This window comes from Bubalus bubalis, chromosome 7 (genome assembly GCF_019923935.1).
Source record: "Bubalus bubalis isolate 160015118507 breed Murrah chromosome 7, NDDB_SH_1, whole genome shotgun sequence".
Taxonomy (NCBI): domain Eukaryota; kingdom Metazoa; phylum Chordata; class Mammalia; order Artiodactyla; family Bovidae; genus Bubalus; species Bubalus bubalis.
This window is the reverse complement of record NC_059163.1, coordinates 88,102,444-88,127,261: the sequence shown is the minus strand read 5'-3', so window position 1 is coordinate 88,127,261 and position 24,818 is coordinate 88,102,444. Positions and strand designations below refer to the sequence as shown.

The 24,818-nt window shown below is 37.7% G+C and overlaps 1 protein-coding gene across 2 annotated transcripts in view; it reads left to right on the top strand.

Annotated features, from left to right (window-relative positions):
- The window catches only part of ANK2 (ankyrin 2), a 700,483-nt gene that overhangs the window by 94,311 nt on the left and 581,354 nt on the right, over positions 1-24,818 (top strand). The window contains exon 1 of one of the 2 annotated variants that reach the window (XM_044946112.2): positions 22,780-23,027. The exons of the other annotated variant lie outside the window; for it this stretch is intronic. The gene's annotated coding sequence lies outside the window, so the exon portion shown is untranslated. Of the gene's footprint in view, positions 1-22,779; positions 23,028-24,818 lie in introns of those variants that run through there. 2 annotated transcript variants of the gene reach the window in all.

Here is a 24,818-nt window from a genome sequence, read left to right as displayed (position 1 = left end):
CCTTCCAATGAATATTCAGGACTGATTTCCTTTAGGATGGACTGGTTGGGTCTCCTTGCAGTCCAAGGGACTCTCAAGAGTCTTCTCCAACACCACAGTTCAAAAGCATCAATACTTTGGTGCTCAGCTTTCTTCACAGTCCAACTCGCACATGCATACATGACCGCTGGAAAAACCATAGCCTTGACTAGATGGACCTTTGTTGGCAAAGTAATGTCTCTGCTTTTTAATATGCTGTCTAGGTTGGTCATAACTTTGCTTCCAAGGAGTAAGCTTCTTTTAATTTCATGACTGCAGTCACCATCTGCAGTGATTTTGAAGCCCCCCAAAATAAAGTGTTTTCCACTGTTTCTTCATCTATTTGCCATGAAGTGATGGGACCGGATGCCATGATATTTGTTTTCTGAATGTTGAGTTTTAAGCCAACTTTTTCACTCTCCTCTTTCACTTTCATCAAGACGCTCTTTAGTTCTTCTTCGCTTTCTGACATAAGGATGGTGTTATCTGCATATCTGAGATTATTGATATTCTCTCGGCAATCTTGATTCCAGCTTGTGCTTCATCCAGCCCAGTGTTTCTCATGATGTACTCTTGCATATAAGTTAAATAATCAGGGTGACAATATACAGCCTTGATATACTCCTTTCCCGATTTAGAACCAGTCTGTTGTTCCATGTCCAGTTCTAGCTGTTGCTTCTTGAACTGCATACAGGTTTCTCAAGAGGCAGGTCAGGTGGTAGTAGTCCACCTGTAGTCCCTGCTCTTTCAGAATTTTCCACAGTTTATTGTGATCCACACAGTCAAAGGCTTTGGCATAGTCAATAAAGCAGAAATAGATGTTTCTCTGGAACTCTCTTGCTTTTTCCATGATCCAGCAGATGTTGGCAATTTGATCTCTGGTTCCTCTGCCTTTTCTAAAACCAGCTTGAAGATCTGGAAGTTCATGGTTCACGTATTGCTGAAGGCTTTGGAGAATTTTGGGCATTACTTTACTAGCGTGTGAGATGAGTGCAATCGTGTGGTAGTTTGAGCATTTTTTGGCATAGTCTTTCTTTGGGACTGGAGTGAAAACTGACCTATTCCAGTCCTGTGGCCACTGCTGACTTTTCCAAATTTGCTGGCATATTGAGTGCAGCACTTTCACAGCATCATCTTTTAGGATTTGAAATAGCTCAACTGGAATTCCATCACCTCCACTAGCTTTGTTCATAGTGATGCTTCCTAAGGCCCACTTGACTTCAGACTCCAGGATGTCTGGCTCCAGGTGAGTGATCACACCATCATGATTATCTGGGTCGTGAAGATCTTTTTTGTACAGTTCTTCTGTGTATTCTTGCCACCTCTTCTTAATATCTTCTGCTTCTGTCAGATCCATACCATTTCTGTCCTTTATGGAGCCCATCTTTGCATGAAATGTTCCCTTGGTATCTCTCATTTTCTTGAAGAGATCTTTAGTCTTTCCCATTCTATTGTTTTCCTCTATTTCTTTGCATTGATCTCTGAGGAAGGCTTTCTTATCTCTCCTTGCTATTCTTTGGAACTCTGGATTCAAATGGGTATATCTTTCCTTTTCTCCTTTGCTTTTTGCTTCCTTTCTTTTCACAGCTATTTGTAAGGCCTCCTCAGACAGCCATTTTGCTTTTTTGCTTCTTTTTTCCATGGGAGTGGTCTTGATTCCTATCTCCTGTACAATGTCACAAAGCTGCGTCCATAGTTCATCAGGCACTCTATCTATCAGATCTAGTCCCTTAAATCTGTTTCTCACTTCCACTCTATAATCATAAGGGGATTGATTTAGGTCATACCTGAGTGATTTAGTGGTTTTCCTCACTTTCTTCAATTTAAGTCTGAATTTGGCAATAAGGTGTTCATGGTCTGAGCCACACTCTGCTCCCGGTCTTGTTTTTGCTGACTGTATAGAGCTTCTCCATATTTAGCTTCAAAGAATATAATCAATCTGATTTTGGTGTTGGCCACTGGTGATGTCCATGTGTTGAGTCTTCTCTTGTGTTGTTTGAAGAGGATGTTTGCTATGACCAGTGCATTCTCTTGACATAACTCTATTAGCCTTTGCCCTGCTTCATTCCGTATTCCAAAGCCAAATTTGCCTGTTAATCCAGGTGTTTCTTGACTTCCTACTTTTGCATTCCAGTCCCCTATAATGAAAAGGACATCTTTTTTTGGGTGTTAGTTCTAAAAGGTCTTGTAGGTCTTTATAGAACTGTTTAACTTCAGCTTCTTCAGCATTATATGTTGGTGCATAGACTTGGATTACGGTGATATTGAATGGTTTGCCTTGGAAACGAATAGAGATCATTCTGTCGTATTTGAGATTGCATCAAAGTACTGCATTTTGGACTCTTTTGTTACTATGATGGCTACTCCATTTCTTCTAAGGGATTCCTGCTCACAGTAGTAGATATAATGGTCATCTGAGTTAAATTCACCCATTCCAGTCCATTTTAGTTTGCTGATTCCTAGAATGTCAACGTTCACTCTTGCCATCTCCTGTTTGACCACTTCCAATTTGCCTTGATTCATGGACCTAACATTCCACGTTCCTACGCAATATTGCTCTTTACAGCACCGGACCTTGCTTCTGTCACCAGTCCCATCCACAACTGGGTGTTGTTTTTGCTTTGGCTCCATCACTTCATTCTTTCTGAAGTTATTTCTCCACTGATCTCCAGTAGCATATTGGGCACCTACCGACCTGGGGAGTTCATCTTTCAGTGTCCTGTCTTTTTGCCTTTTCATACTGGTTTCTTTTTTCCTTTTCATAGAGGGTCACATAACTCTTTCTAAAGAGGGAGCCAGTGGCAGAAATTGACTCCATAGTAAACTGTGAGACAGAACAACAAAATGATTCTGGTCTAAATGAGTTAGAAAATAATTAGGTTTGAATCCTAGTCCTAGGACTTGCAAGCAAATGACTTTGGGAAATGCTAATTGCTCTAAGCCTTAATTTGGTCATCTATGAAATGAGGATAATATGTTCTTTATAAGAATCAAATGAAATAATGAATGTCAAGCACCAGTGGCAGTATCTGGTACGTGCTATACATCTTATTTCCCTCCCTGTTTGCCTGCAAATCCAATTCTACTTCCTTTGGATTCCTTTGGAGACTAAACTGCAGAATAACTGAGGTGGGGACAGAGAACACTGGGCTACTACTGAAGCCATCTTTTCTCTGGACACTGTGTGTGTAGGAAGGGGATTGGGATTCCCGTTCTTCATTGTGCCCCCTTCCTAACCCTTGCTCCATTTTCAGGCTGTGTAAATCCAATTAATTCCAGTTCCCCAAAGCCTCACCTCTGGTTATATTACTTAGAAACTTGACATGAGGATGAAGGCCTGCATTCCAGGCTAAAGTAATCCAAGATTTGTCCCAGTTGCTTATAGAATCCCAGTGTTCATGTAAGGTTGGTTACTGTTATTCTTCATGAAAGATAGACAAGACTGCAGATGCTAAAGTAAGATAAATGTTAACAGGATCAGAAAAGGAAACTGGATTAATCTTTATTATTTTTTTTGATTAATCTTTAAAACAATATGGGAAAATATATAATATAAACTTTACTATTTTAATGATTTTAAGGTAAGTGTACAAGTTTAGTGACATTAAATACATTTGTAATGTTGTGCAAGCATTACTTATATCCATCTCTAGAACCTTCTTTTTTTGACTTTGCCATGCAGCTTGTTGGATCTCAATTCCTTGACCAGGGATTGAACCCAGGGTCTCAGCAGTGAAAGTACCCAGTCCTAATCATTGGGCCATCAGGGAATTCCCTCTAGAACATTTTTATTCTTCCAAAACTGAAAGTCTATACCTATTAAACAGTAAGCCCCTATCTCCAGCCCCTGGTCACCACTGTTCTACTTTCTATCTTTATTTGAGTATTATAGATACTTCACAAGGGGACTCATACAGATTTATGCTTTTGTAACTGGCTTATTTTGCTTACCACATGTTTTCAAGGTTCAACTTGTATTGTAGCTTGTGTCAGAATTTTCTTCCTTTTTGTAGTTGAGTAATATTCTACATATATATATATATATATATATATATATATATATATATATATATACACACACACACACACACATACACCCCACATTTTGTTTAGCCATTCCTCTGTCAATGGATACTGGGGTTGCTTCCATTTCTTGACTATTGTGAATAAACTTTTAAAGACATGAGTGTATAAATATCTGTTCAAGTCTCTCCTTTCAGTTCTTTTGAGTATATACCAAGAAGTAGAATTACTGGATTAAATGGTAGTTATGTTTATAATTTTTTGAGGAATCGCCAAACTTTTCCATAGTGACTATATCCTTTTACATTCCCACCAGCAGTGCACAAGAGTTTCAGTTTCACTATATCCTTGCCGACACTTGTTCTTTTCTCTTTTTTTTTGGATAATGTAATCCTAATGAATGTGAAGTGGTAGATTAATTTTAAAGAAATGATGTATAATGCATAACCTGTCTAGGCTCCATGTATGTAATGGGTGCCCTTTAAATGAATGAGCAAGAATTTACATTTCATATATGAAATGAAATATCATTAGAAAATAATCCAGGATGTGTTACAGTACAACTTAATCATCTATCCATTAATGAAATGGAATGTGTGCCATGCACTACATTAATTATTAGTTCATATTTCAATAAAAAGTGAGCCAAGACAAATGTGGTTCTGATAGCTTGTGGTTAACAATGTTGGATTTGTGATCTCCGATGAAGTAGATTTAGCTTTGGGACCAGGGACCAGACTTGATCACTCAAGAGCTTTTGTGTAGCAGAGTTTAATTAAAGTATAAAAAGCGACAGAGAAAGCTTCTGACATAGACATCAGAGGGGGATGGAGAATGCCCCCCTTGCTAGTCTTATCAAGACCTTATATACTTTCATCAGACCCACTCCCACAACATACATCTTAAATTAACAAGGTTAGAACTAACAATAGAAAGGCCTTTTGGCTCTAGAGTCCGTATTTTCCAAGCTACATTATTGGTAATGATACTGTATTCTAGTTTTTGTGACACATATATTTTCTTTTACAAATTAGTATATGTAATATATACATATACACCAGCTTCCCAAGTGGCTCAGTGTTAAAGAATCTGCCTGCCAATGCTGGAGATGCAGGAGACAAGGGTTACGTCCCTGAGTTGAGAAGATCCCTTGGAGAAGGAAGTCAACCCACTCCAGTATTCTTGCCTGGAAAATTCCATGGACAGAGGAGCCTGGCAGGACACGACTCATCACGTATGCACACATACATACATACACACATGTATACATATATATGTATAAAGTGTATATGTATACATGTATATATATATATAATTTACTTCATGGGATTCAAGCCCCTGGGGGTACTGGGAGTGAAATAGTCCCTAAAGGCTATAAAGCATCTATTGTATTTAATGAATTAACTTCTCTTTCCATCTAGATTGGGAGTAGCTATTTGCCAGCCTTGGAAGAATTGAGAAATTATCTCTCATATAATTTTCTGTATTCTGTGTTCACATGAAGAACCCCTGTTAAGAAAGTCTACCTCAGTGACTTTGTACTTTTATGGGAAACAATAAAATCGAGCTTCTGAGCCTGCTAAGCTGAGGACTGTTCACTGGACCATGATAATGGCAGAAGCATGCGGAATCAGTCAGCTCTACTATCCTATTACTACTTCTGCTTTCTGTACAATTCAGAAAGATAAGGAGGACACGTGTTTGGAGCTGAGTCACAAATTTTCTTGCTGTGCAGAGGAAAATGGGCTGCTTTTGGAGGGGAGAAGGTGGGTTTTATTTGTCTTATGCCCAAGTAAACAAAATGCTGTAACAATTATGCTCCCATTTTGTTTATTATGCTCAAGTCATGTGTTGAACTGCCTCCCTGAACATACATGTATAACACTTTGCTAATTGGATCTGCATTCCTCTTTCTACCTATTTAATTCCTTGATGCAAAGAGCCGACTCATTAGAAAATACCCTGATGCTGGGAAAGATAGAAGGCAGGAGGAGAAGGGGGCGATGGTTGGATGAGAGATTGGGTGAGGAGGATGTGATTGTTGGATGGCATCTCTGATTCAATAGACATGAGTTTGAGCAAGCTCTGGGATTTGGTGAAGGACAGCGAAGCCTGGTGTGCTGAGGTCCATGGGGTTGCAAAGAGTTGGATGTGACTGAGCAACTGAACAATGAACAACAAATAAGTATTTACTGAGATCCTACTATGTTGCCAATACTAGGCTTTGTTATTGTTGTGTTGTGCTCAGTTGTGTGTGACTCTTTGAGACCCCATGGACTGCAGCACTCCAGGCCCCTCTGTCCATGGGATTCTCCAGGCAAGAATATTGGAGTAGGTCCTGACTATACAAAGGTGATCCTGTAGTGTATTGGTGGTGAAAGACAAGTGAATAGGCAATTATAATTGTGAAGAATTAGTAAATGACAGAAAGCACAAGATCTATGTTTTCTGAGATAGAACAGAAAAGAGACCACTAACTCAGCCGAGAAGAATTAAGGGGAGACTTCTTGGGAAAACTGGTAACTAAATTAAGAGCTATCAATTTAATAGGACTTAGCTAAGCAAGGAGAGGGAAAGTTCCATTTCTTTCTTTTTTTTTTAGAAGAAATAGCACATACAAAATTCCAGCGTGTGTAAGCATACATTCTTAAAAAAATGAAAAAAATGAACATGGTGGTTTGAGACCAGAATTGTGAGGGTGTGAGATGAAGGCAGACAAGTAAGCAGGAAATCGCTCATCTAGGATATTGTAATCCTTTGGTGGCTTTTTGGATGTATGATGTGGGGGAAAAGGGTGACTCTCTGGTTTCTGGCTTGGCCACTGGATAAATTGGAAAACAATAGGAGTATCAGGTTTCTGAAGATAGTAAATTCAATTTTAGGTAATTTATATTTGAGGTGCCTGTTTAACAACCAAGAAGGGTTTTAGGATGAAAAGTTTAGGGGGAGATTAGGGGAAATTATTGTTGTTGATGTTTTAATTCTTAATCCTATTGCCAATCCTCTTTTAGGATCCCACTATAGGAGAAATAATTTATGAATTACAGATATTTCCTGTAGGATTGGATCCAAAGAGTATAATAAGCAGGAGCATATAACTTGCTGCTTCTTGGAAGCATAATGGGCTGAAGTAGCATTGTTTTGATTATCACTTTCTGCCAACAGCTGAACAATTAAATATATGTATGGTTGTACATAGATAGATAAGGTCTTGATATATCTATTGATGTGTGCTTATTAGCATTAGTTGGAGGAGATAGGAATATTACTTTATATACCTTTGAAAAAATGAAAGTGAAGTTGTTCAGTTGTGTCCAACTCTTTGCGACCCATGGACTATAGTTTACCAGGCTCCTCTGTCCATGGAATTTTCCAGGCAAGAGTACTGGAGTGGGTTGCCATTTCCTTCTCCAGGGGATCTTCCCAACCCAGGGATCTAACTCTGGTCTCCTGCATTGCAGGCAGACACTTTACCATCTGAGCCACCTGGGAGGCTTATATTGCTAGAATTTTTTTTAATGCAGAACACTTTATTTTAATGAAACTTATTGAGTGAATGATTGAGCAAAATTATAGAGTACATTGAGTTGATAAAAAATAGTTAAAGGGGTAGGGAAGTTTTGAAGGGCATTGCAGAAGACATAGAAAATAAAAAGACTGGAAGTAAGATACGTGGTTTGCGGACACTCTAAAGACTACATAGAGCAGGTCTTCCTGCCTTCTTGCCTCCCTAAGTGGTTATCAGGAACCATGTATAAGGACTTTTGTCATTCAGTTGCTGCTGCTTATTTTATTCTCTTGTAGCAATCCTCCAACATTATACCTGTTAGCAAGAATGATGCTCAACTGGTACTCACTGGTAGGCTGTAGTGGTGATTTATAGCTAATGTCTCTTGTGATTGCTCTGATTACTGTTGTTATTATAATTACTGCTTTAGTTATTTATAATCTCTGGCATCACTCATCTAGGAAGCCTTTCTTGACATCTTCTTTTTCTTCCAGCTCCTTTCAAGTTGAACTTTCAGCTCCTTCTCTGCTTCTCCAGTGTTTCCTGATAGATTCTATCATGGCTCCTCTGGTGGGTTGATTATTGACCCCTAAAAATATCTGGTCCAAATTCCTGAAACCCTTAAATGTTACCTTAATTGGGAAAGGATCTTTGCAGATGTCATTAATAAAGATCTTGAGATGGGAACTATACTAGATTATCCAGATAGGCCCTAAATGCATTACAAGTATCCTTAGATAGGCAGAGAGAGATTTGACACACACATGGGGGAGAAGGCAGTGTAAGTGGAGCAGATAGAGATTTGAAGATGTTGGCTTTACAGATTTGAGAGATGTGGCCACAAGCCAAGGGATGTTGGTAGCCACTAGAAGCTAAAAGTGGTAAGGGACAGATTCTCCCCTAGAGCCTTGGGAAGGAATACAGCCTTGTTAACACCTTGATTTTGATTTAGTGAAACTGATTTCAGGGTTCTTTAACTCTAGAAATCTGAGAGAATAAATATCCTAAATATATTGAAAATCAATCGTTGTTTATTTGAAATTTCAATCTAACAGGGCAGGCATTTTATATTTTATTTGGTAACCCTAAATAGAAATTATGTGTTAATGTTTGTACTACTATTTAGCAACATTTGGTAAAATGGATGCTTGGTGGAAAATATAATAATAATTTTACAAATAGTTTAAAAATATTTTTATCATTGAAATTTTCAAATAGATTCAAAAGTAGAATAGTGGAATGAAGCCCCATGTATTTATCCCTGAGCTTCCACAATTATCAGTGTATAGTCAACCTCACAGTTTTTAAAACAATACATTGTTCACAATAAGCAGCTCTGGTGGTTTTGTTTTGTATGTATATATTTATGAGTGTATTAAATATATATAGCAAAAAAGGGGTGTGGTGGCAATGACACTGAATTTCAAGATAGCATATCTTTCCAAAGGAAACAGGGAAGTGGAGAATGATAAGCATTTATATATAAGTGACCGGAGAGCAAAACAAGACGCGTATGATTGAAGGTGCTTGCTATAGAATGCTGGTTACAATAGAAGATGTGGCCAATATTTTCCAAATATAAATTGAAACATAGGCACAGAGACCAGTAAGTATAACTTCTGGTAGTCTTGTTCTGCTAAAAGCAAAGCATTTCATGAGCCCTCAACTAGCTTTCCTGCTTTTTACCTCTCACTATAGCAAGAAAGCAAGCAGGAGAATGGACATCCAGAATTTGATTCTGAGCACCAAGGAAGAACAGGTTGGAAGCCTGGAAGTTCCTACCACTGAGGGAGGGTGTGACCACATGGCCATATCATCCCTGAATGTGAAGTCCTCAAGGAATGGAGGGCTGGGCTTAGACCATGGTTTGTAGGAAAAGTAGACTTCCAACATTCAGATTTAGTTGTATCATGAAGATGGTGAATGTTGTGCAGGTATGAGAGAAACAAAATTCTGTTAAAAAAAAATTTACAGTTAAGCTTCTTACATTTTTACGGGGAGAAAGAAGACCAGAAGGCATCTCTAGCACCTGCTGTTTGTTGCCCATCCTCATAACAGGTGATGTGAGCCAATGGAGTGGGCCAGGCCAGTAACTAGCTGAGAGAACCTTTGCTTTCTTTTATTTAAAAAAATTTTTGGAGCATAGTTGATTTACAATGTTTTGTTAGTTTCAGATGTACAGCAAGGTGAATCAGTTATACATATTTTTTTTTTTGTAATAGAGCTGTCTTATTTACTTAAAAAATTTTAATTGGAGGCTAATTACTTTACAATATTATTGAGTCTTTTCTTATTCCAGCTTTATTGAAGTTTAATTGACAAATAAATTTGTATATGTCTAAAACATATGAAAATGTAAGAATGAGGACAGAAAAATGAATAGGAAAATAGGTCAGGAAAATGTGCAAAATGTGTCAGAAGAAAGATTGCTTGTTTGTTTACATGTCCATCATTAAGCATTTATTGTTCTTTCACTGTGCACCTCAAAAATGATACTGTATTACTTTGGGATCTTTTTTTTTTTAAGTCGCTCAGTCATGTCCAACTCTTTGCGACCCTGTGGACACCAGGCTCCTCTGTCCATGGATTTTTTAGGCAAGAGTACTGGAGTGGGTTGCCATTTTCTCCTCCAGAGTACTTTGGGATCTGATCTTGGTCAGGGAACTAGATCCCACATGCTGCAACTAAGATCCCGCATGCTGCAATGAAGATGGAAGAGCCTGTGTGCTCTAACTAAGATCCAGTGCAGCCAAATACACAAAAATAAATATTGAAAAAGAAAATCATATCTATTTGTAGAGGACATGGGGAGAATTATGTTCATTGATATAATGTGTTTAGTATGTTACCTGGCATGCAGCAAAGACTTTATAAATGTTCATTGGTATAAGAATCAAAATTGAGAGGCTGGAGTCTTGGCCACTGGACCACCAGGAAAGTCCCAATAGATATTATTTTAATCTCCATTTTATAACTGAGTAAACTGAGACAAAAGAGTTACCTTTAGATAGAAAGTAGCAGAAGAGGGTTTTGAGTCTAGAATCGTAACACTAAGTAAATACTTTCTAATTCTTCTCCAAGGATTGATGTCTATAATGAGAAATATTCAGTAGAAGAATACAGGTTTATAGTGAATATACTTATAAGTGACTCCATACATGTCAGCCTCACAAACTAATTGAGAAAGATGTCTGAATTAAGATATTATTTTTAAATTTCAATTATTGATAGTTAAAATCTGATTTAAAGAATGATTGAGAAAATTATGTTCTCTATTTTGACATACACTCTTTGGCAGTACTTCAAGACAACAAAGCGCAATAAAATGTCACCAAAGAAGAATAATTTGAAATCAGTATCACTGATTGTATGTAAATGGGTATTTCTTAAGTAATCAAAATCAGTGATAATTAAAATAACCTTAATCTATTTATAATCCTTTTTAAAGGTTGTGTAATGTGATTTATTAGATGTATACAGTGTGAAATGATAAATTAACACATCACCTCACCTAGTTACCAATTTTTATTGTTCTTTTGATAATAGGCATGCTAACATATGTGAGGTGATATTTCACTGTGGTTTTGATTTGCATTTCCCTCGTGGTGAACATTTGAAAATGTGCCTGTTGCCCATTTGTATGTCTTTGAGAACATGTCTGTTCATGTTCTCGGTCTGTTTTTTAATCATATTTTTGTTTGTTATTAAGTTGTGTGTATTCCTTGTATATTGTGGATATTAACCTCTTATAGGATATATGATTTGCAAGTATTTTCTCTTATTCCATAGGCTGCTCTTTCATTTTGTTGTTTCATTTGCTGTACAGAAGCTTCTTAATTTGACATAGTCCCACTTATTTATTATTACTTTTGTTGCCTGTGCTTTTGGTTTCCTATCCAAAAACCTTGCTAAGAAGTTGTTTTCCTGTTTTATTCTAGGACTTTCAAAGTTTCAGGTCTTACATTTAAGTCTTAAACCATTTTGATTTAATTTTGGGGTATGGTGTAAGATAAGGGTCTAATTTCATTCTTTTACATGTAACTGTCCAGTTTTCCCAACACTGTTTTTTGGAAAAGATTATCTTTTACCTATTGTGTATTCTTGGTGTCCTTGTCAAAGACTGGATGACTGTGTGTGCATGCATTTATTTCTGTTCCATTGATCTGTATATCTGTGGGTCTTTTGTTGTTCCATGTGAATTGTGGAAATTTTTCTATTTCTGTGAAAAATGTCTTTGGAATTTTGATAGGTGTTGCATTAAATCTATAGATTGCTTTGGAAATATGAATATTTTAACAGTATTAATTCTTCAAATTCATGGGTATAGGGTATATTTCCATTGAGTTTTGTCTTTAATTTCTTTCATCCGTGTTTTATGGTTTTCAGTGTACAGGTCTTTCACCTTCTTGGTTATATTTATTCCTAAGTTTTTTTATTTTTTTGATGCTATTGTAAGTAGGATTGTTCTTTTTTTAAATTGTCATTTCTGATAGTTGGATGTTAGTATATAGAAACAGAACTGATTTTTGTACATTAATTTTGTGTCCTGCAACTTTACTGAATTTGTTTATTAATTCTAAGTTTGCATGTGTGTGTGTGTGTGTAGTCTTTAGTGTTTTCTATATATAAGGGCATGTCATCTGTAAACAATTTTACTTCTTTCTTTTCTATTTGGATGCCTTTGTTTCTGTTGCCTATTACTCTGGCTAAAACTTCTGGTACTATGCTGAATAGAAGTGCCAAAGTGGGCATCTTTGTCTTTTTCCTGACCTTACAGATGTTTTCAACATTTCACTATTGAGTATGATGTTAGATGTGTGATTGTATTATATATACATATATAATACATATTATATTGAGTATAATGTTAGATGTGGCTTGTATATATTCTTTTGTTGAGGTACATTCCATCTATACCTAATTTCTTGAGGGTTTAATCATGAAAGGATGTTGAAAATCTTGAAGCTTTGTATGCCCCAGACACTGACCTAGACTCTGAGGAGACCATTATATAGTATCCAGAGGAAGGCCCTGTGTTCTGAGAGCTAATATTCTGGTTGCAGTTTAAGACCCCAAGGAATTAGGGACTGCGACAAAGTATAGCTCGAAGGCTCTGTGGAATTTTATATCTTTTTTTTTTTTTTTTTAAGATTGTGTGGGGCAAACAAAATGAGTCTGCAGGGGAACCTGGCTTTTGGGAAGGCTGTTTGTTACTTTCTCCTGAAGGATCAAGTTTCTTAGCATGGTTTCCGAGGCCCTCTCTAACTGCAGTCTCTTTCCATCCTTTTTCTGCTGTTCCATAACTCACTCCAGTAGCACAGAACTGTTTCTAGTCCTCGCACACACTATGCTGCTTTGCATCTCTGTTTGTTGTTTTCTCTGTTGTCTGTCTCCTATTACAGCTGCTGTTACAATGCCTGCTACTTATTAACTGTAGGTTGAATTGAACTGAATGTTCTTTACTTAAGTGACTTAACATCTTGTTGAGAAGACAAACGTGTATGCAAACACCTTCATGGAAGTACATGCAGGTACCATAATAAATTCATGGTTCTAGGACCTAAGGAATGATATTTTAGAGCAATGAAAAAGTGCAAATACAATTCACAGTCAGTATTTTTTTAGGAGAACTGGAAAATGGCAGAGATACTGGGTGATGGGTGATTTTTATTCATAATTTTAGAAAAGGGATCATCTTTGGATTGTGATGTACAATTGGGTTTGCCATTGGTTCTCAGCAAAATTTAGAATGAACTGAAAATAAGTATGTGAGCATTCAGATTGGGAAGAGATGATCATTAGGAATCAGTATGGGTTTACAAAGAGCAGGTGAGTTCAAACTTGCTCCTTTTTTCATAAATCTCCTAGTTGATAAGGAAATGCTAAAGATCCACTATTTCAACTCAGCCTTGGGTAATCCCCCAGAATGAAGTATTTGGTTATTTTGTCTTGACTTGGTTCTTTTCTCTTTGTTAGACATGTTTATTACATTTGCAGATGACTAAGTTTTAATTCCTTGAAAGTAAAATTAGGATTTATAGGTAAGTAAGTGTTAGTTGCTCAGTCATGCCCGACTCTTTGTGACCCATGGGCCTGCAGCTCACCAGGCTCCTCTGTCCATGAGATTTTCTGAGCAATGATACTGGAGTGGGTTGCCATTTCCTTCTCCAGGGGATCTTCCCAACCCAGGGATCGAACCCAGGTCTCCTGCACTGCAGGCAGATTCTTTACCATCTGAGCCACCAGGGATGTATAGTTAGGCTGAAATGATGGACCATTGTTGAAAAGATGAAATTTCGTAAGGATACATATAATGATATATATACAAATAGATTCAGCATTCATCTGCTTATGTTCAAGAAAATCTATTAATATTTTAAGAACAATTTAGTGGAAAAGTTCTAGTGATTTTAGTTGACTGCAGGCTCATTCTGAGCCAATAGTGTAGAGGACTGCCAAGAAAAGTGGATACAAATCGAGACTGCATTAATGACAGCTGAGTGTTCAGGATAAGATAAATAATAATCCCACTTCTTTGTGTTTCTCAGACCACATATATTTGGAGTCTTGAGGCCTTAGATCTGAGTTTCACATTTCAAGAGGAAACACTGACCAATTGGAGCACATTTGGAAGTGGGTAAGCAGGACAATGAAGAAAATGAAAAATCATGTCAGACAGGAAATGGCTGAATAAACTGGGAACTTAATTGCTGTCTTCAGTTATGTAGAAGAAGGAGTACATAAATTATATGTCACTCCAGAGAGCAGAACTGAAACAATGGGGTTGGGAAGTTTGAAGGAAGCACATTATAACTCAATATGCTGAAGAATTAAAAACTAGAGCTCCTAAAATTTGAATGAGATTAAGTATTAATTGTCAGTAATACAGAGATGATAATTCTTTCTAATTCAATTTTAATCAAACTGCAATAGAAAATAAACAAAAAATGAGATTTTGGGGGAGGTTGGGGGCAAATTCCAAAAATTACCTACAAAAACAAATGGACAGGGAAAGAAAAATACTGGATGATATCACTTACATGTGGAATCTAAAAAAATAACTGAATTAGTGAATATAATAACAGCAAACAAAAACTACAGTATCAAAAAACAAATGGGCAATAATGGATTTAAAAATTGGTAAGATAAGTGTTTTATTATTATATAAAGCTATAATGATTAAATTAATATGACACTGGTATAGACAAGTTATTGGAATAATTTTCTCAGAAATAGGCCCTAATATATCAACACTTTAATAAAAGACAAAAGAAGTATAACAATTGAGGAGAAAGAGAAGGATTATTTAATCAATATTTTAGTACAACTGGTTTTATAATTGAGGAAAAACAAAATACTACAAAAAACAATCCAGGTAATTTAAATTGTTAAATAGTTTTTAAAAAGTCAAGCCATAAAAATTAGAAGTGAATATTTAGAAAACTCTTGGACTTCGAAAGAACTTTTCTGTGTTACTATGTTTTACAATAAAACCTATCAAATATGAAAATAAATGGGGTGAATAGCATGACAAATACCCATACACGCCTATATAGGTTTATTGATCATTAACATTAGCCATATTTACTTAATTTTATTTTTAAAGCATTTGGAAATAAATCAAAGCATGTTGCTTTATCCCTAGATTCTATATATTCATCTCTAAAGATATTTTTCCTAAGCATTATTATCACATATAAAACATTAATAAAAATTTCCTGATATCTTCTAATATTCAGTACACATTCACATTCTCGCAGTTGTCCCCAAAGGGCGTGGTTTTTTTCTTTGCTTGTTATTAGCTAATTTGCCCAAACAGGATCTAATCAATGACACACAGGGCTGTTACCATTTGGCTATTATAGATCACATTTCTCTGTTAGTCCAGGAAAGTTCCTCCCTTCTCTACTCCTTCTTTTTAAAAATTATATATACTTGTTCAGATGTGGCCTTGGAGTACAGAATGAAGCAGGGCAAAGGCTAATAGAGTTTTGCCAAGAGAATGCACTGGTCATAGCAAACACCCTCTTCCAACAACACAAGAGAAGACTCTACACATGGACATCACCGGATGGTCAACACCGAAATCAGATTGATTATATTCTTTGCAGCCAAAGAAGGAGAAGCTCTATACAGTCAGCAAAAACAAGACTGGGAGTTGACTGTGGCTCAGATCATGAACCGGAGAAGGCACTGGCAACCCACTCCAGTTTTCTTGGCCTGGAAAATCCCATGGGAGGAGCCTGGTAGGCTGTAGTCCATGGGGTCGCTAAGAATCAGACACGACTGAGCAACTTCACTTTCACTTTTCACTTTCATGCATTGGAGAAGGAAATGGCAAACCACTCCATTCTTCTTGCCTGGAGAGTCCCAGGGATGGGGGAGCCTGGTGGGCTGCCATCTGTGGGGTTGCATAGAGTCAGATGCAACTGAAGCGACTTAGTAACAGCAGCAGATCATGAACTCCTTATTGCCAAATTCAGACTTAAATTGAAGAAAGTAGGGAAAACAACTAGACCATTCAGGTATGACCTAAATCAAATCCCTAATGATCATACAGTGGAAGTGATAAATTTAAGGGACTAGATCTGATAGAGAGCCTGATGAACTATAGACAGAGGTTTGTGACATTGTACAGGAGACAGGGATCAGGATCATCCCCAAGAAAAAGAAATGTAAAAAAGCAAAATGGCTGTCTGAGAAGGCCTTAAAAATAACTGTGAAAAGAAGAGAAGCAAAAAGCAGAGGAGAAAAGGAAAGATATACCCATTTGAATGCAGAGTTCCAAAGACTAGCAAGGAGAGATAAGAAAGCCTTCCTCAGTGATCAGTGCAAAGAAATAGATGGAAACAATAGAATGGGAAAGACTAGAGATTGCTTCAAGAAAATTAGAGATACCAAGGGCACATTTCATGCAAAGATGGGCTCAACAAAGGACAGAAATGGTATGGACCTAACAGAAGTGGAAGATTTTAAGCAGAGCTGGCAAGAATACACAGAGGAACTGTACAAAAAAGACTTCATGACGCAGATAATCATGATGGTGTCATCACTCACCTAGAGCCAGACATCCTGGAGTCTGAAGTCAAGTGGGCCTTAGGAAGCACCGCTACGTACAAAGCTAGTGGAGATGATGGAATTCCAGTTGAGCTATTTCAAATCCTGAAAGATGATGCTGTGAAAGTGCTGCACTCAATATGCCAGCAAGTTTGGAAAACTCAGCAGTGGCCACAGGACTGGAATAGGTCAGTTTTCATTCCAATCCCAAAGAAAGGCAATGCCAAAGAATGCTCAAACTACCACACAATTGCACTCATCTCACATGCTAGTAAAGTAATGCTCAAAATTCTCCAAGCCAGGCTTCAGCAATACATGAACCGTGAACTTCCAGATGTTCAAGCTGGTTTTAGAAAAGGCAGAGGAACCAGAGATCAAATTGCCAACATCTGCTGGATCATGGAAAAAGCAAGAGAGTTCCAGAAGAACATCTATTTCTGCTTTACTGACTATGCCAAAGCCTTTGACTGTGTGGATCACAATAAACTGTGGAAAATTCTGAAAGAGGTGGGAATACTAGACCACCTGACCTGCCTCTTGAGAAACCCCTATGCAGGGCAGGAAGCAACAACTAGAACTGGACATGGAACAACAGACTGGTTCCAAATAGGAAAAGGAGTACGTCAAGGCTGTATATTGTCACACTGCTTATTTAACTTATATTCAGAATACATTGAGAAACGCTGCAAGAAGCACAAGCTGGAATCAAGATTGCCAGGAGAAATATCAATAACCTCAGATATGCAGATGACACCAACCTTATGGCAGAAAGCAAAGAAGAACTAAAGAGCATCTTGATGAAAGTGAAAGAGGAGAGTGAAAAAGTTGGCTTAAAACTCAACATTCAGAAAACTAAGATCATGGCATCTGGTCCCATCATTTCATGGCAAATAGATGGGGAAACAGTGGAAACAGTGGCTGACTTTATTTTTTGGGGCTCCAAAATCACTGCAGATGGTGACTTCAGCCATGAAATGAAAAGATGCTTACTTCTTGGAATAAAAATCATGACCAACCTCGACATTCAAAAGCAGAGACATTATTTTGTGAACAAAGGTCCATCTGGTCAAAGCCATGGTTTTTCCAGTGGTCATGTATGGATGTGAAAGTTGGACTATAAAGAAAACTGAGCGCTGAAGAATTGATGCTTTCGAACTGTGGTGTTGGAGAAGACTTTTTGAGAGTCCCTTGGACTGCAAGGAGATCCAACCAGTCCATCCTAAAGGAGATCAGTCCTGGGTATTCATTGGAAGGCTGATGCTGAAGCTGAAACTCCAATACTTTGGCCACCTGACGTGAAGAGCTGACTCATTGGAAAAGACCCTGATTCTGGGAAAGATTGAAGATGGGAGGAGAAAGGGACGACAGAGGATGAGATGGTTGGATGGCATCACCGACTCGATGGGCGTGAGTTTGAGTAAATTCCTAGAGTTGGTGATGGACAGGGAGCCCTGGTGTGCTGCAGTCCATGGGGTCGCAAAGAGTTGGACATGACTGAGCGACTGAACTGAACTGAACTGATATACTTGTTTAAGAGACTGGGTCAATTTTTTGGTAGAATGCACCTTCTGGTAAAATTCCACCCTCTGGACTTCAATGATTGTTTCCTTCTGGTTTTATTTCACTTTTCATTAACTCTCCATTGTATTTTCTGTAAACTGAAAATTGTGATCTCAAGTTATGAATAAAGTCAGGTAAAACATTCTTGTCAGGAATACTTCATGACTGATGCTGTGAATGTCGTATTATTTTAGGAGTTGCATAATACCCGGTTGTTTTTCTTTTTATAATGGGAAGCTCCTTCACTGGATTGATGGTTAATGTCAAAGTTGCCACATCAGTCCATTGTAAAGTTCCCACCTTTTCCCTTGAGGCAAGTAAATATTCTATGTGTTGATAACTTGGCAGCAGATTAGTATCCAGTCCCTTGTCAACCTCATACTCAATGCTTTTAGCATCCATTGCTGATTCTTGCCTGAACCACATTTTCCATTACAAGTTGCAAAATGATGACTTTTTCAATTCTATCAATCTTTTTGCATTCAGTCATTTTGCATTTATTAATTGGAATTCTTCTGTCAAAAAGAGCTTTCCCTTGTCAGTTGGAGCTAATTGTTACTCTGAAGTACAGTTCCACATGGAAAAGAAAGAATTAATACTTAAATTGCTCTCTTTACCAAGTTTCTTACAATTAAATTTATTTTTAATTAAAGGATAATTGCTTTACAATATTTACAATATATTTACAATATAAAATATTTACAATATTTACAATACAACAAAATTTGTTGATTTTTGCCAAACATCAGCATGAATCAGCCAGAGGTGTACCTATATCCCCTCTTTCTTGAACCTCTCTCCCACCTCCCTCTGCATCCCACACCTCTTTAACAATTTTTGAGTAAGGAATTAGTAGTCAATGTGTTAATTTTTTTCCTGTGTTGAGTGTCTTTAGAATTTTTACATATTCAAGTACATCAATCAATGTAGTATTCTTCATGATGCTGTGATTGTGTTTTGGTTAATGCACATTAACCAAATAATCACGATGGTGTGATTACTCACCTAGAGCCAGACATCCTGGAGTCTGAAGTCAAGTGGGCCTTAGGAAGCATCACTACGAACAAAGCTAGTGGAGGTGATGTAATTCCAGTCGAGCTATTTCAAATCCTGAAAGATGATGCTGTGAAAGTGCTGCACTCAATATGCCAGCAAATTTGGAAAACTCAGCAGTGCATTGAAAAGCGGCTGTGAAAAGACACCATAGAAATACAGAGTTAACTAAGAAGTCCTAATTGTTTCATTCCTTAGCTGTTCACTTCCAGGCAACAGAGATGCGAGTGAGCAAGCTCTCTGTTGGTTTCAGCCTCCAGCTTTTGAGATGCTCAGTTGATACTGAGCAGAGTCGACATTAGCTGACCCCCCACTGAGGCTTGCACAGATTGAAGATTTGAGCAAAGAATAAATGTTTTAAGTTAAGTGTGGTGTGGCTCTTAGATAGCCACGGTAATCAGGACAGATGTTTTCATGAAGTTGATCTTTGGGAGTCTCCCCAAATCGATTCCTGTGTCCTTTGACACAGTGCCAGTGCTCTTCAGTAGTTTCCCTGTTTTCTGGCATAAGAGAGTGTCCTGAGTTTACCTTGTACATTCTCTGCCTCAGATCTGAAATCAGCCTCTTCTCCTACAACCCCCTAAAAACTTTTTACTAGGTAATAGTATTTAGGTTTCAAAATCTGGGCATTAGGAATGCTTTTCATGAAACAACTTGTAAAAAGAATTACAAACTTGATGACAATAAAACATTTCAGCATATTTCCCAAAAGCAGAATTGAAAGACAAACTATGAAGCTTAGCAGAATGGACGAGAATACTAAAATTCCAATAAAAATAAAAATGACATGAATAAGCAATTCCCAAAAGATGGAATGCTAATGAGCAGTAAATCATGTTTAACTTGCTAATAATAAGAGAGAACATATACTGTTATTGTCCTTTATCAATTCAGTAGATTTTCTTTTAAAGAAATAAACTTCAATGTTGATAAAAATACAGTAAAACTATAATCTAGTACACGTTGGTGGAAATGTCACTTGATTTTTGGCTTTCTGCTAAGTACCATGGCAATATGAATTAAGTTGCAGTATTAAAAATTTCAGCCACTTGTATTCGTTAGGATAGAGCCTCAGATGCTGTGACAAAGAGGTGCCAAATAAAGTATCTTAAAAAAATTTATTTTTCTCCCATCTAATAGTCCATAGTAAGTGCTCTAGGTTGGAAGAAAAGCTCTGCTTTCTCTGATCATTTGGGGGCCCTGTTTCCTTCCCTTCTCTTGCTCTGCCATTTCCAAAGTGTTAAAGCTATGTGGTTAATGCTAGGTCACAGGTAAGTATGTGTTGCAGTTCGTATGAAGAGAAAAGAAAGAAGTCTAGAATAAGCCATTTTCTTTTAAACAGGAGTATCTAGCTTAAACATTATTACTTTGGAAGAAGGCCATATCCTTCAATTCAATAATTCCACTTTCTGATAGTCTATCCTAGTGAAATAAATCAGTTACAGAAAATGTGTTAATTACTTAAAGAATAATAATTCAGCCAAGGAGAGTAATGTTCAGTATCTTACTTACTAGAGAAGAAAGGCTCTTGAGAAGCATCTATGCATTATTATTGAAGGGTTTTAGAGGCTATGGTAAGGAATTAAATGAGATGGGAAACTGCTAGAAAGTTTTAAGTAGCAGAATGATTCAATTTGATTAAGAAGAACATTCTGGTTCCTCTATGGAGGACAGAGGAGGCAGTTGCCATAGTCTAGGAGACAAATGGTGATGTAGTTTGGACCAGGGTTTTAGCAGTAGCAGTGATAGTCTTTTAAATATTAAACTTTTATTAGCTGTATAGATTTGGAAGGAGTATTTTGTCTGTGAGGCCAGATTTCCTACTTAGCCCATATAGTAAGAGATAACAGCAAAATATCACTAAGTGAGGTATTGGTACAGACACTTACCTGGAAAATGTTATTTTAAAATGTTCAAGTTAATTATGTTTATAAAGTTAAAGGTGGGCTAAATGCCAAGAAACTAAAGGATACTTCTCAAGTAGAATAATACATCAATTTCATTTTCTTATATTTTAATCAATATGCTCTTTCCTACAGAATAATCAAAAGCACTTTAGCTTTGTTCTTTACATTTAAAGTGGATCGTGTTGTTTTTCTTGTTCATTTATTAAAGCTATAATATCAGTGTTTAGATAATATCTATACATCCTCTTTGTTATGGAAATAATCTAGTCTAATAATCTATTAATCTATATAATTATTCACCTTATAATTTATCTGTCATATATATGTAATATTTAAGCCATCTATTTGTTTTGCGTCAAGCTTGTGATATTTTTTCGTGAGATTACCAGGTTGGTTGTATGGAATTGAATATGAGATTCCGTGAGGCAACTAATTTCCATTTGATCTCTATTGGGAATAATCCACATAAAGAATAAAACTGTTTTGAGCCAATTCATTCTCACTACTTATTGAAAAACCATCATGTTTAAGTTACTGTAAATAATACCGAGTTGCATGACATACAGTGGGTTTATAAGCTGGTTAGGGAGATCCAGTTTCCACATAAATATCTAAAGTGAAATTGATTAACCAAATTAATGGAAGTAATACACTTAAAGCAGACAGAGTGAATCCTCCTCTTGATTAGGGAAGAATGTATTTTCTGGTCATTGCTGCCTAGCTTGGCTACTATTTTGCTTCATAAAAGCATAATAATTTTGGTTATTCTTAAAGGTTATATTTGTTACCATTTATCATAATAAAATTAGGGTAAAACATGGTTTTGTTATCAGCATTCAGATTTAGTATTAGTTGCAGAACATATCATAAGGAGCCTTGATAAAGCTATTCCTTCCACAATTATTACAGAAATAGAATTAGAAGCCCTGTGCCAAATTAAAGAAAATACTGAAACTATGCATATTGTTCAAATAGTCACCTCCTCCCTGCAATTTAATATTCTACCTTTGTTGCTAGGTATCTGATAGGTGATCAGTAAATTGTCACTGATTGAATGAACAGAAGCATTAATAGATGATCCTGCCTTTCTACCTACTTACTTATCTGTCTCTCTAGGTCTACAAACCTATTTCTGTTGGACTGTATTATGAGTTCCCTCACAGTGGAATTATTGTAACTGGCCCTGAGTCTAGTGGTTACCTCCCTGAGATGATCTTCTGTGAACTAAAATCAGTGGTGACTAGCTTATAAAATCTACAGAGACCCCAGCAATATTTTGTGATACATATGTGTGTGTGTGTGTGTGTGTGTGTGTGTGTGTATAACGTGCGTGATAATCTACAGAAGGTTGGGGAGGTGGTAGTGATTTGCAGATAACTCCCCTGGTATTGGCATCGTGACAGTGGCTGATTTCTCACCCTCCCAGAACCAGGTGTGGAAGTCCAGTTACTTCCCATATAGCTGATAAATTCTGGCTGCAAACAAATCCAAGTACTTTTCTTATTTTTCCTTCTGTTAGAAACAGAAGAAATCAGGCCAAAAGAATATTTTGTGAGAAAACAACAGTTCCTTATTCTGTTCTGTACCACCTGCTTAAAGGCGAGCTAAAGGCACCCAAATGATGCAACCCACGAGTGTGGAAGAGGCTGGCGGATGGGCTGTCACGTCTGGCTGATCTGATGTCACAGCAGATCATGTGGTGCTCTGTGGGCAGCTGGGACTGGCCCGCCGAAAGCACATGGATTACAGTCTGAGGCTGTGATGGGAAAGTCGGCTCCTGGGCTACTGTCTCCCAGACATCAGCCTGCGGGGAAGCTGGGGGCTCTCCGATTTGCTCTGCTCCGGGGCCCCTCCTGCTGCATGACTCACAGGCACAGTGCTGAGAGAAGCTGCTGCTCCCAGTAAGTGCTTAAAAAGGGGCTTTATTCAGAGCATTTTGGAATCGGAAAGGAAGCGATGGTGTTGATGGGGGTGCCTGGAAGCCCTTTGTAAAACACTCTTCCAGAATCTGGGCTGGGCAGCATTGCTTTCTATGCCATCCTGGAGTTCACAGGCAGCGCCAATGTGCAAATATCCCCCAGCCCCGATTTTGGTTTGTTTTCCACGTGATGTGTTTTTCTGAATTTCATTTTCTGTTTTTGTGATTGTAGTGTAGATATGCTGGATGTGGTTAAAGCGAACTGATTTCAGATTCGCAGACCCCTGGGTAGACTTGGTGTGGTCTCTGTGTGGTAAGCGAGTGGGGAGAGAGGGTGGTGGCTCTCTGGGTCAGAATCACTGCTTATGTTAAGAGGTTGACTGTGTCTGTGCTGGAGAAATATTTAGCAGTTGCCGCTTCTTTTCTGCTTTGGGTGAGTGTTGAGAGAGAAAGCAGGGTGAACCAGCAGTGAGGAGCATGTAGATCTAAATGTTGATAAATTGCCTTGTTTTTAATGGTCAAATTATGTTAGGTGGTGTCAGCTGGCGGAACAGGTGCCGGCAGTGGGAGAATGATGGAGTTCTCACTCCCTTTTCAAATTGTCTTGCCTGGTTCAAAAGCCCAATTAAAGAGTGATGAGAACTGCGAGAGTGCAGATTCCTAAGCCCAGCTTTTGGGGGCTATTTTTATTTTTTTGCTGGTAACATGTATCACATTCCCACACTTAAGCATCAGAAGAGATTCTCACCTTGGCAGTGTTTAGGTGTGGCCTTTTTAGAGAACAGGGGAATAAATTCAGTAACATCTTACTGTTCTTTCTGGGCATATGACACTAAGTGTTTCAGAGACTGAAAATAAATGTGTATGGTTGTAAGGGATTTTCAAGGGAAATTTAGAACAAATTGTTTGTCTTAGCATTTTTTTATGAAGACTTGACAGAGTTTTAGGTCAAGGTATATAGGATGTCTACTTGAAGGACAATAGCAAATAAATAGACTATGTCTTTAAGCATTGAAAAATATTTATTCTTTCTTTGTTTTATTTTGAGGGATAACTTTAGTCTTTTCTGTGAGTCTCTGCATAAACTGTGGACTTTGGGGCCAAAGACCAATTCCAGAAACATTTAAGCATTGAGGAAACTTTTGGGTGGGAAAGATGGTGAGGTGGGAGCAAAGAAAGTAAGCAGAGATGAGGTCTGTTCTTTTTTTTATAGCCTTTTTCAAGAGATGATTTAAGTCACAGAACATCACACAACAGACGAGAGCTTGCCCCACCCATAGTGTTGTGAACATGGATTATTCACTTGCCATTTTATTCCACTAAATTGTATGAGCACTCAGTGCAGAGAGGGTTCCAATTCATCCTTTGAGCTCTGTGGAATAGAGTACAAGCCAAATAAAATGAAGCATAGAAAAATGAAGCTTCCCCCTGTTCTGCCCCACCCCACCTTGTCTGCCTTCCATATTGTTGAGTGAAGCCAGATTTATGCCGGAAAGGGCCCTGTCACTGCTTGTAATTTTGTTAGTTATTTCAGAGACGCCGACAAAGGCAGAGGAAATGCAGCTGGTACTCTGCCAATAAAGTAGGTGAGCACAGTGTGAGGCGTGTCTTCAGAGGTGCTTTCACTGACACAGCCCTGTCTCTGCCTGAGACCACACCCCCTTTTTTGGCCGTGTGCCAAATACCATCTCTCTCTGAAGGGGAAGCCTGATGAAGCGCTGTCCATGCTTGGGCGTGTTGATTCCTTGGACATAAACTTGAGGAGCCCTCATCT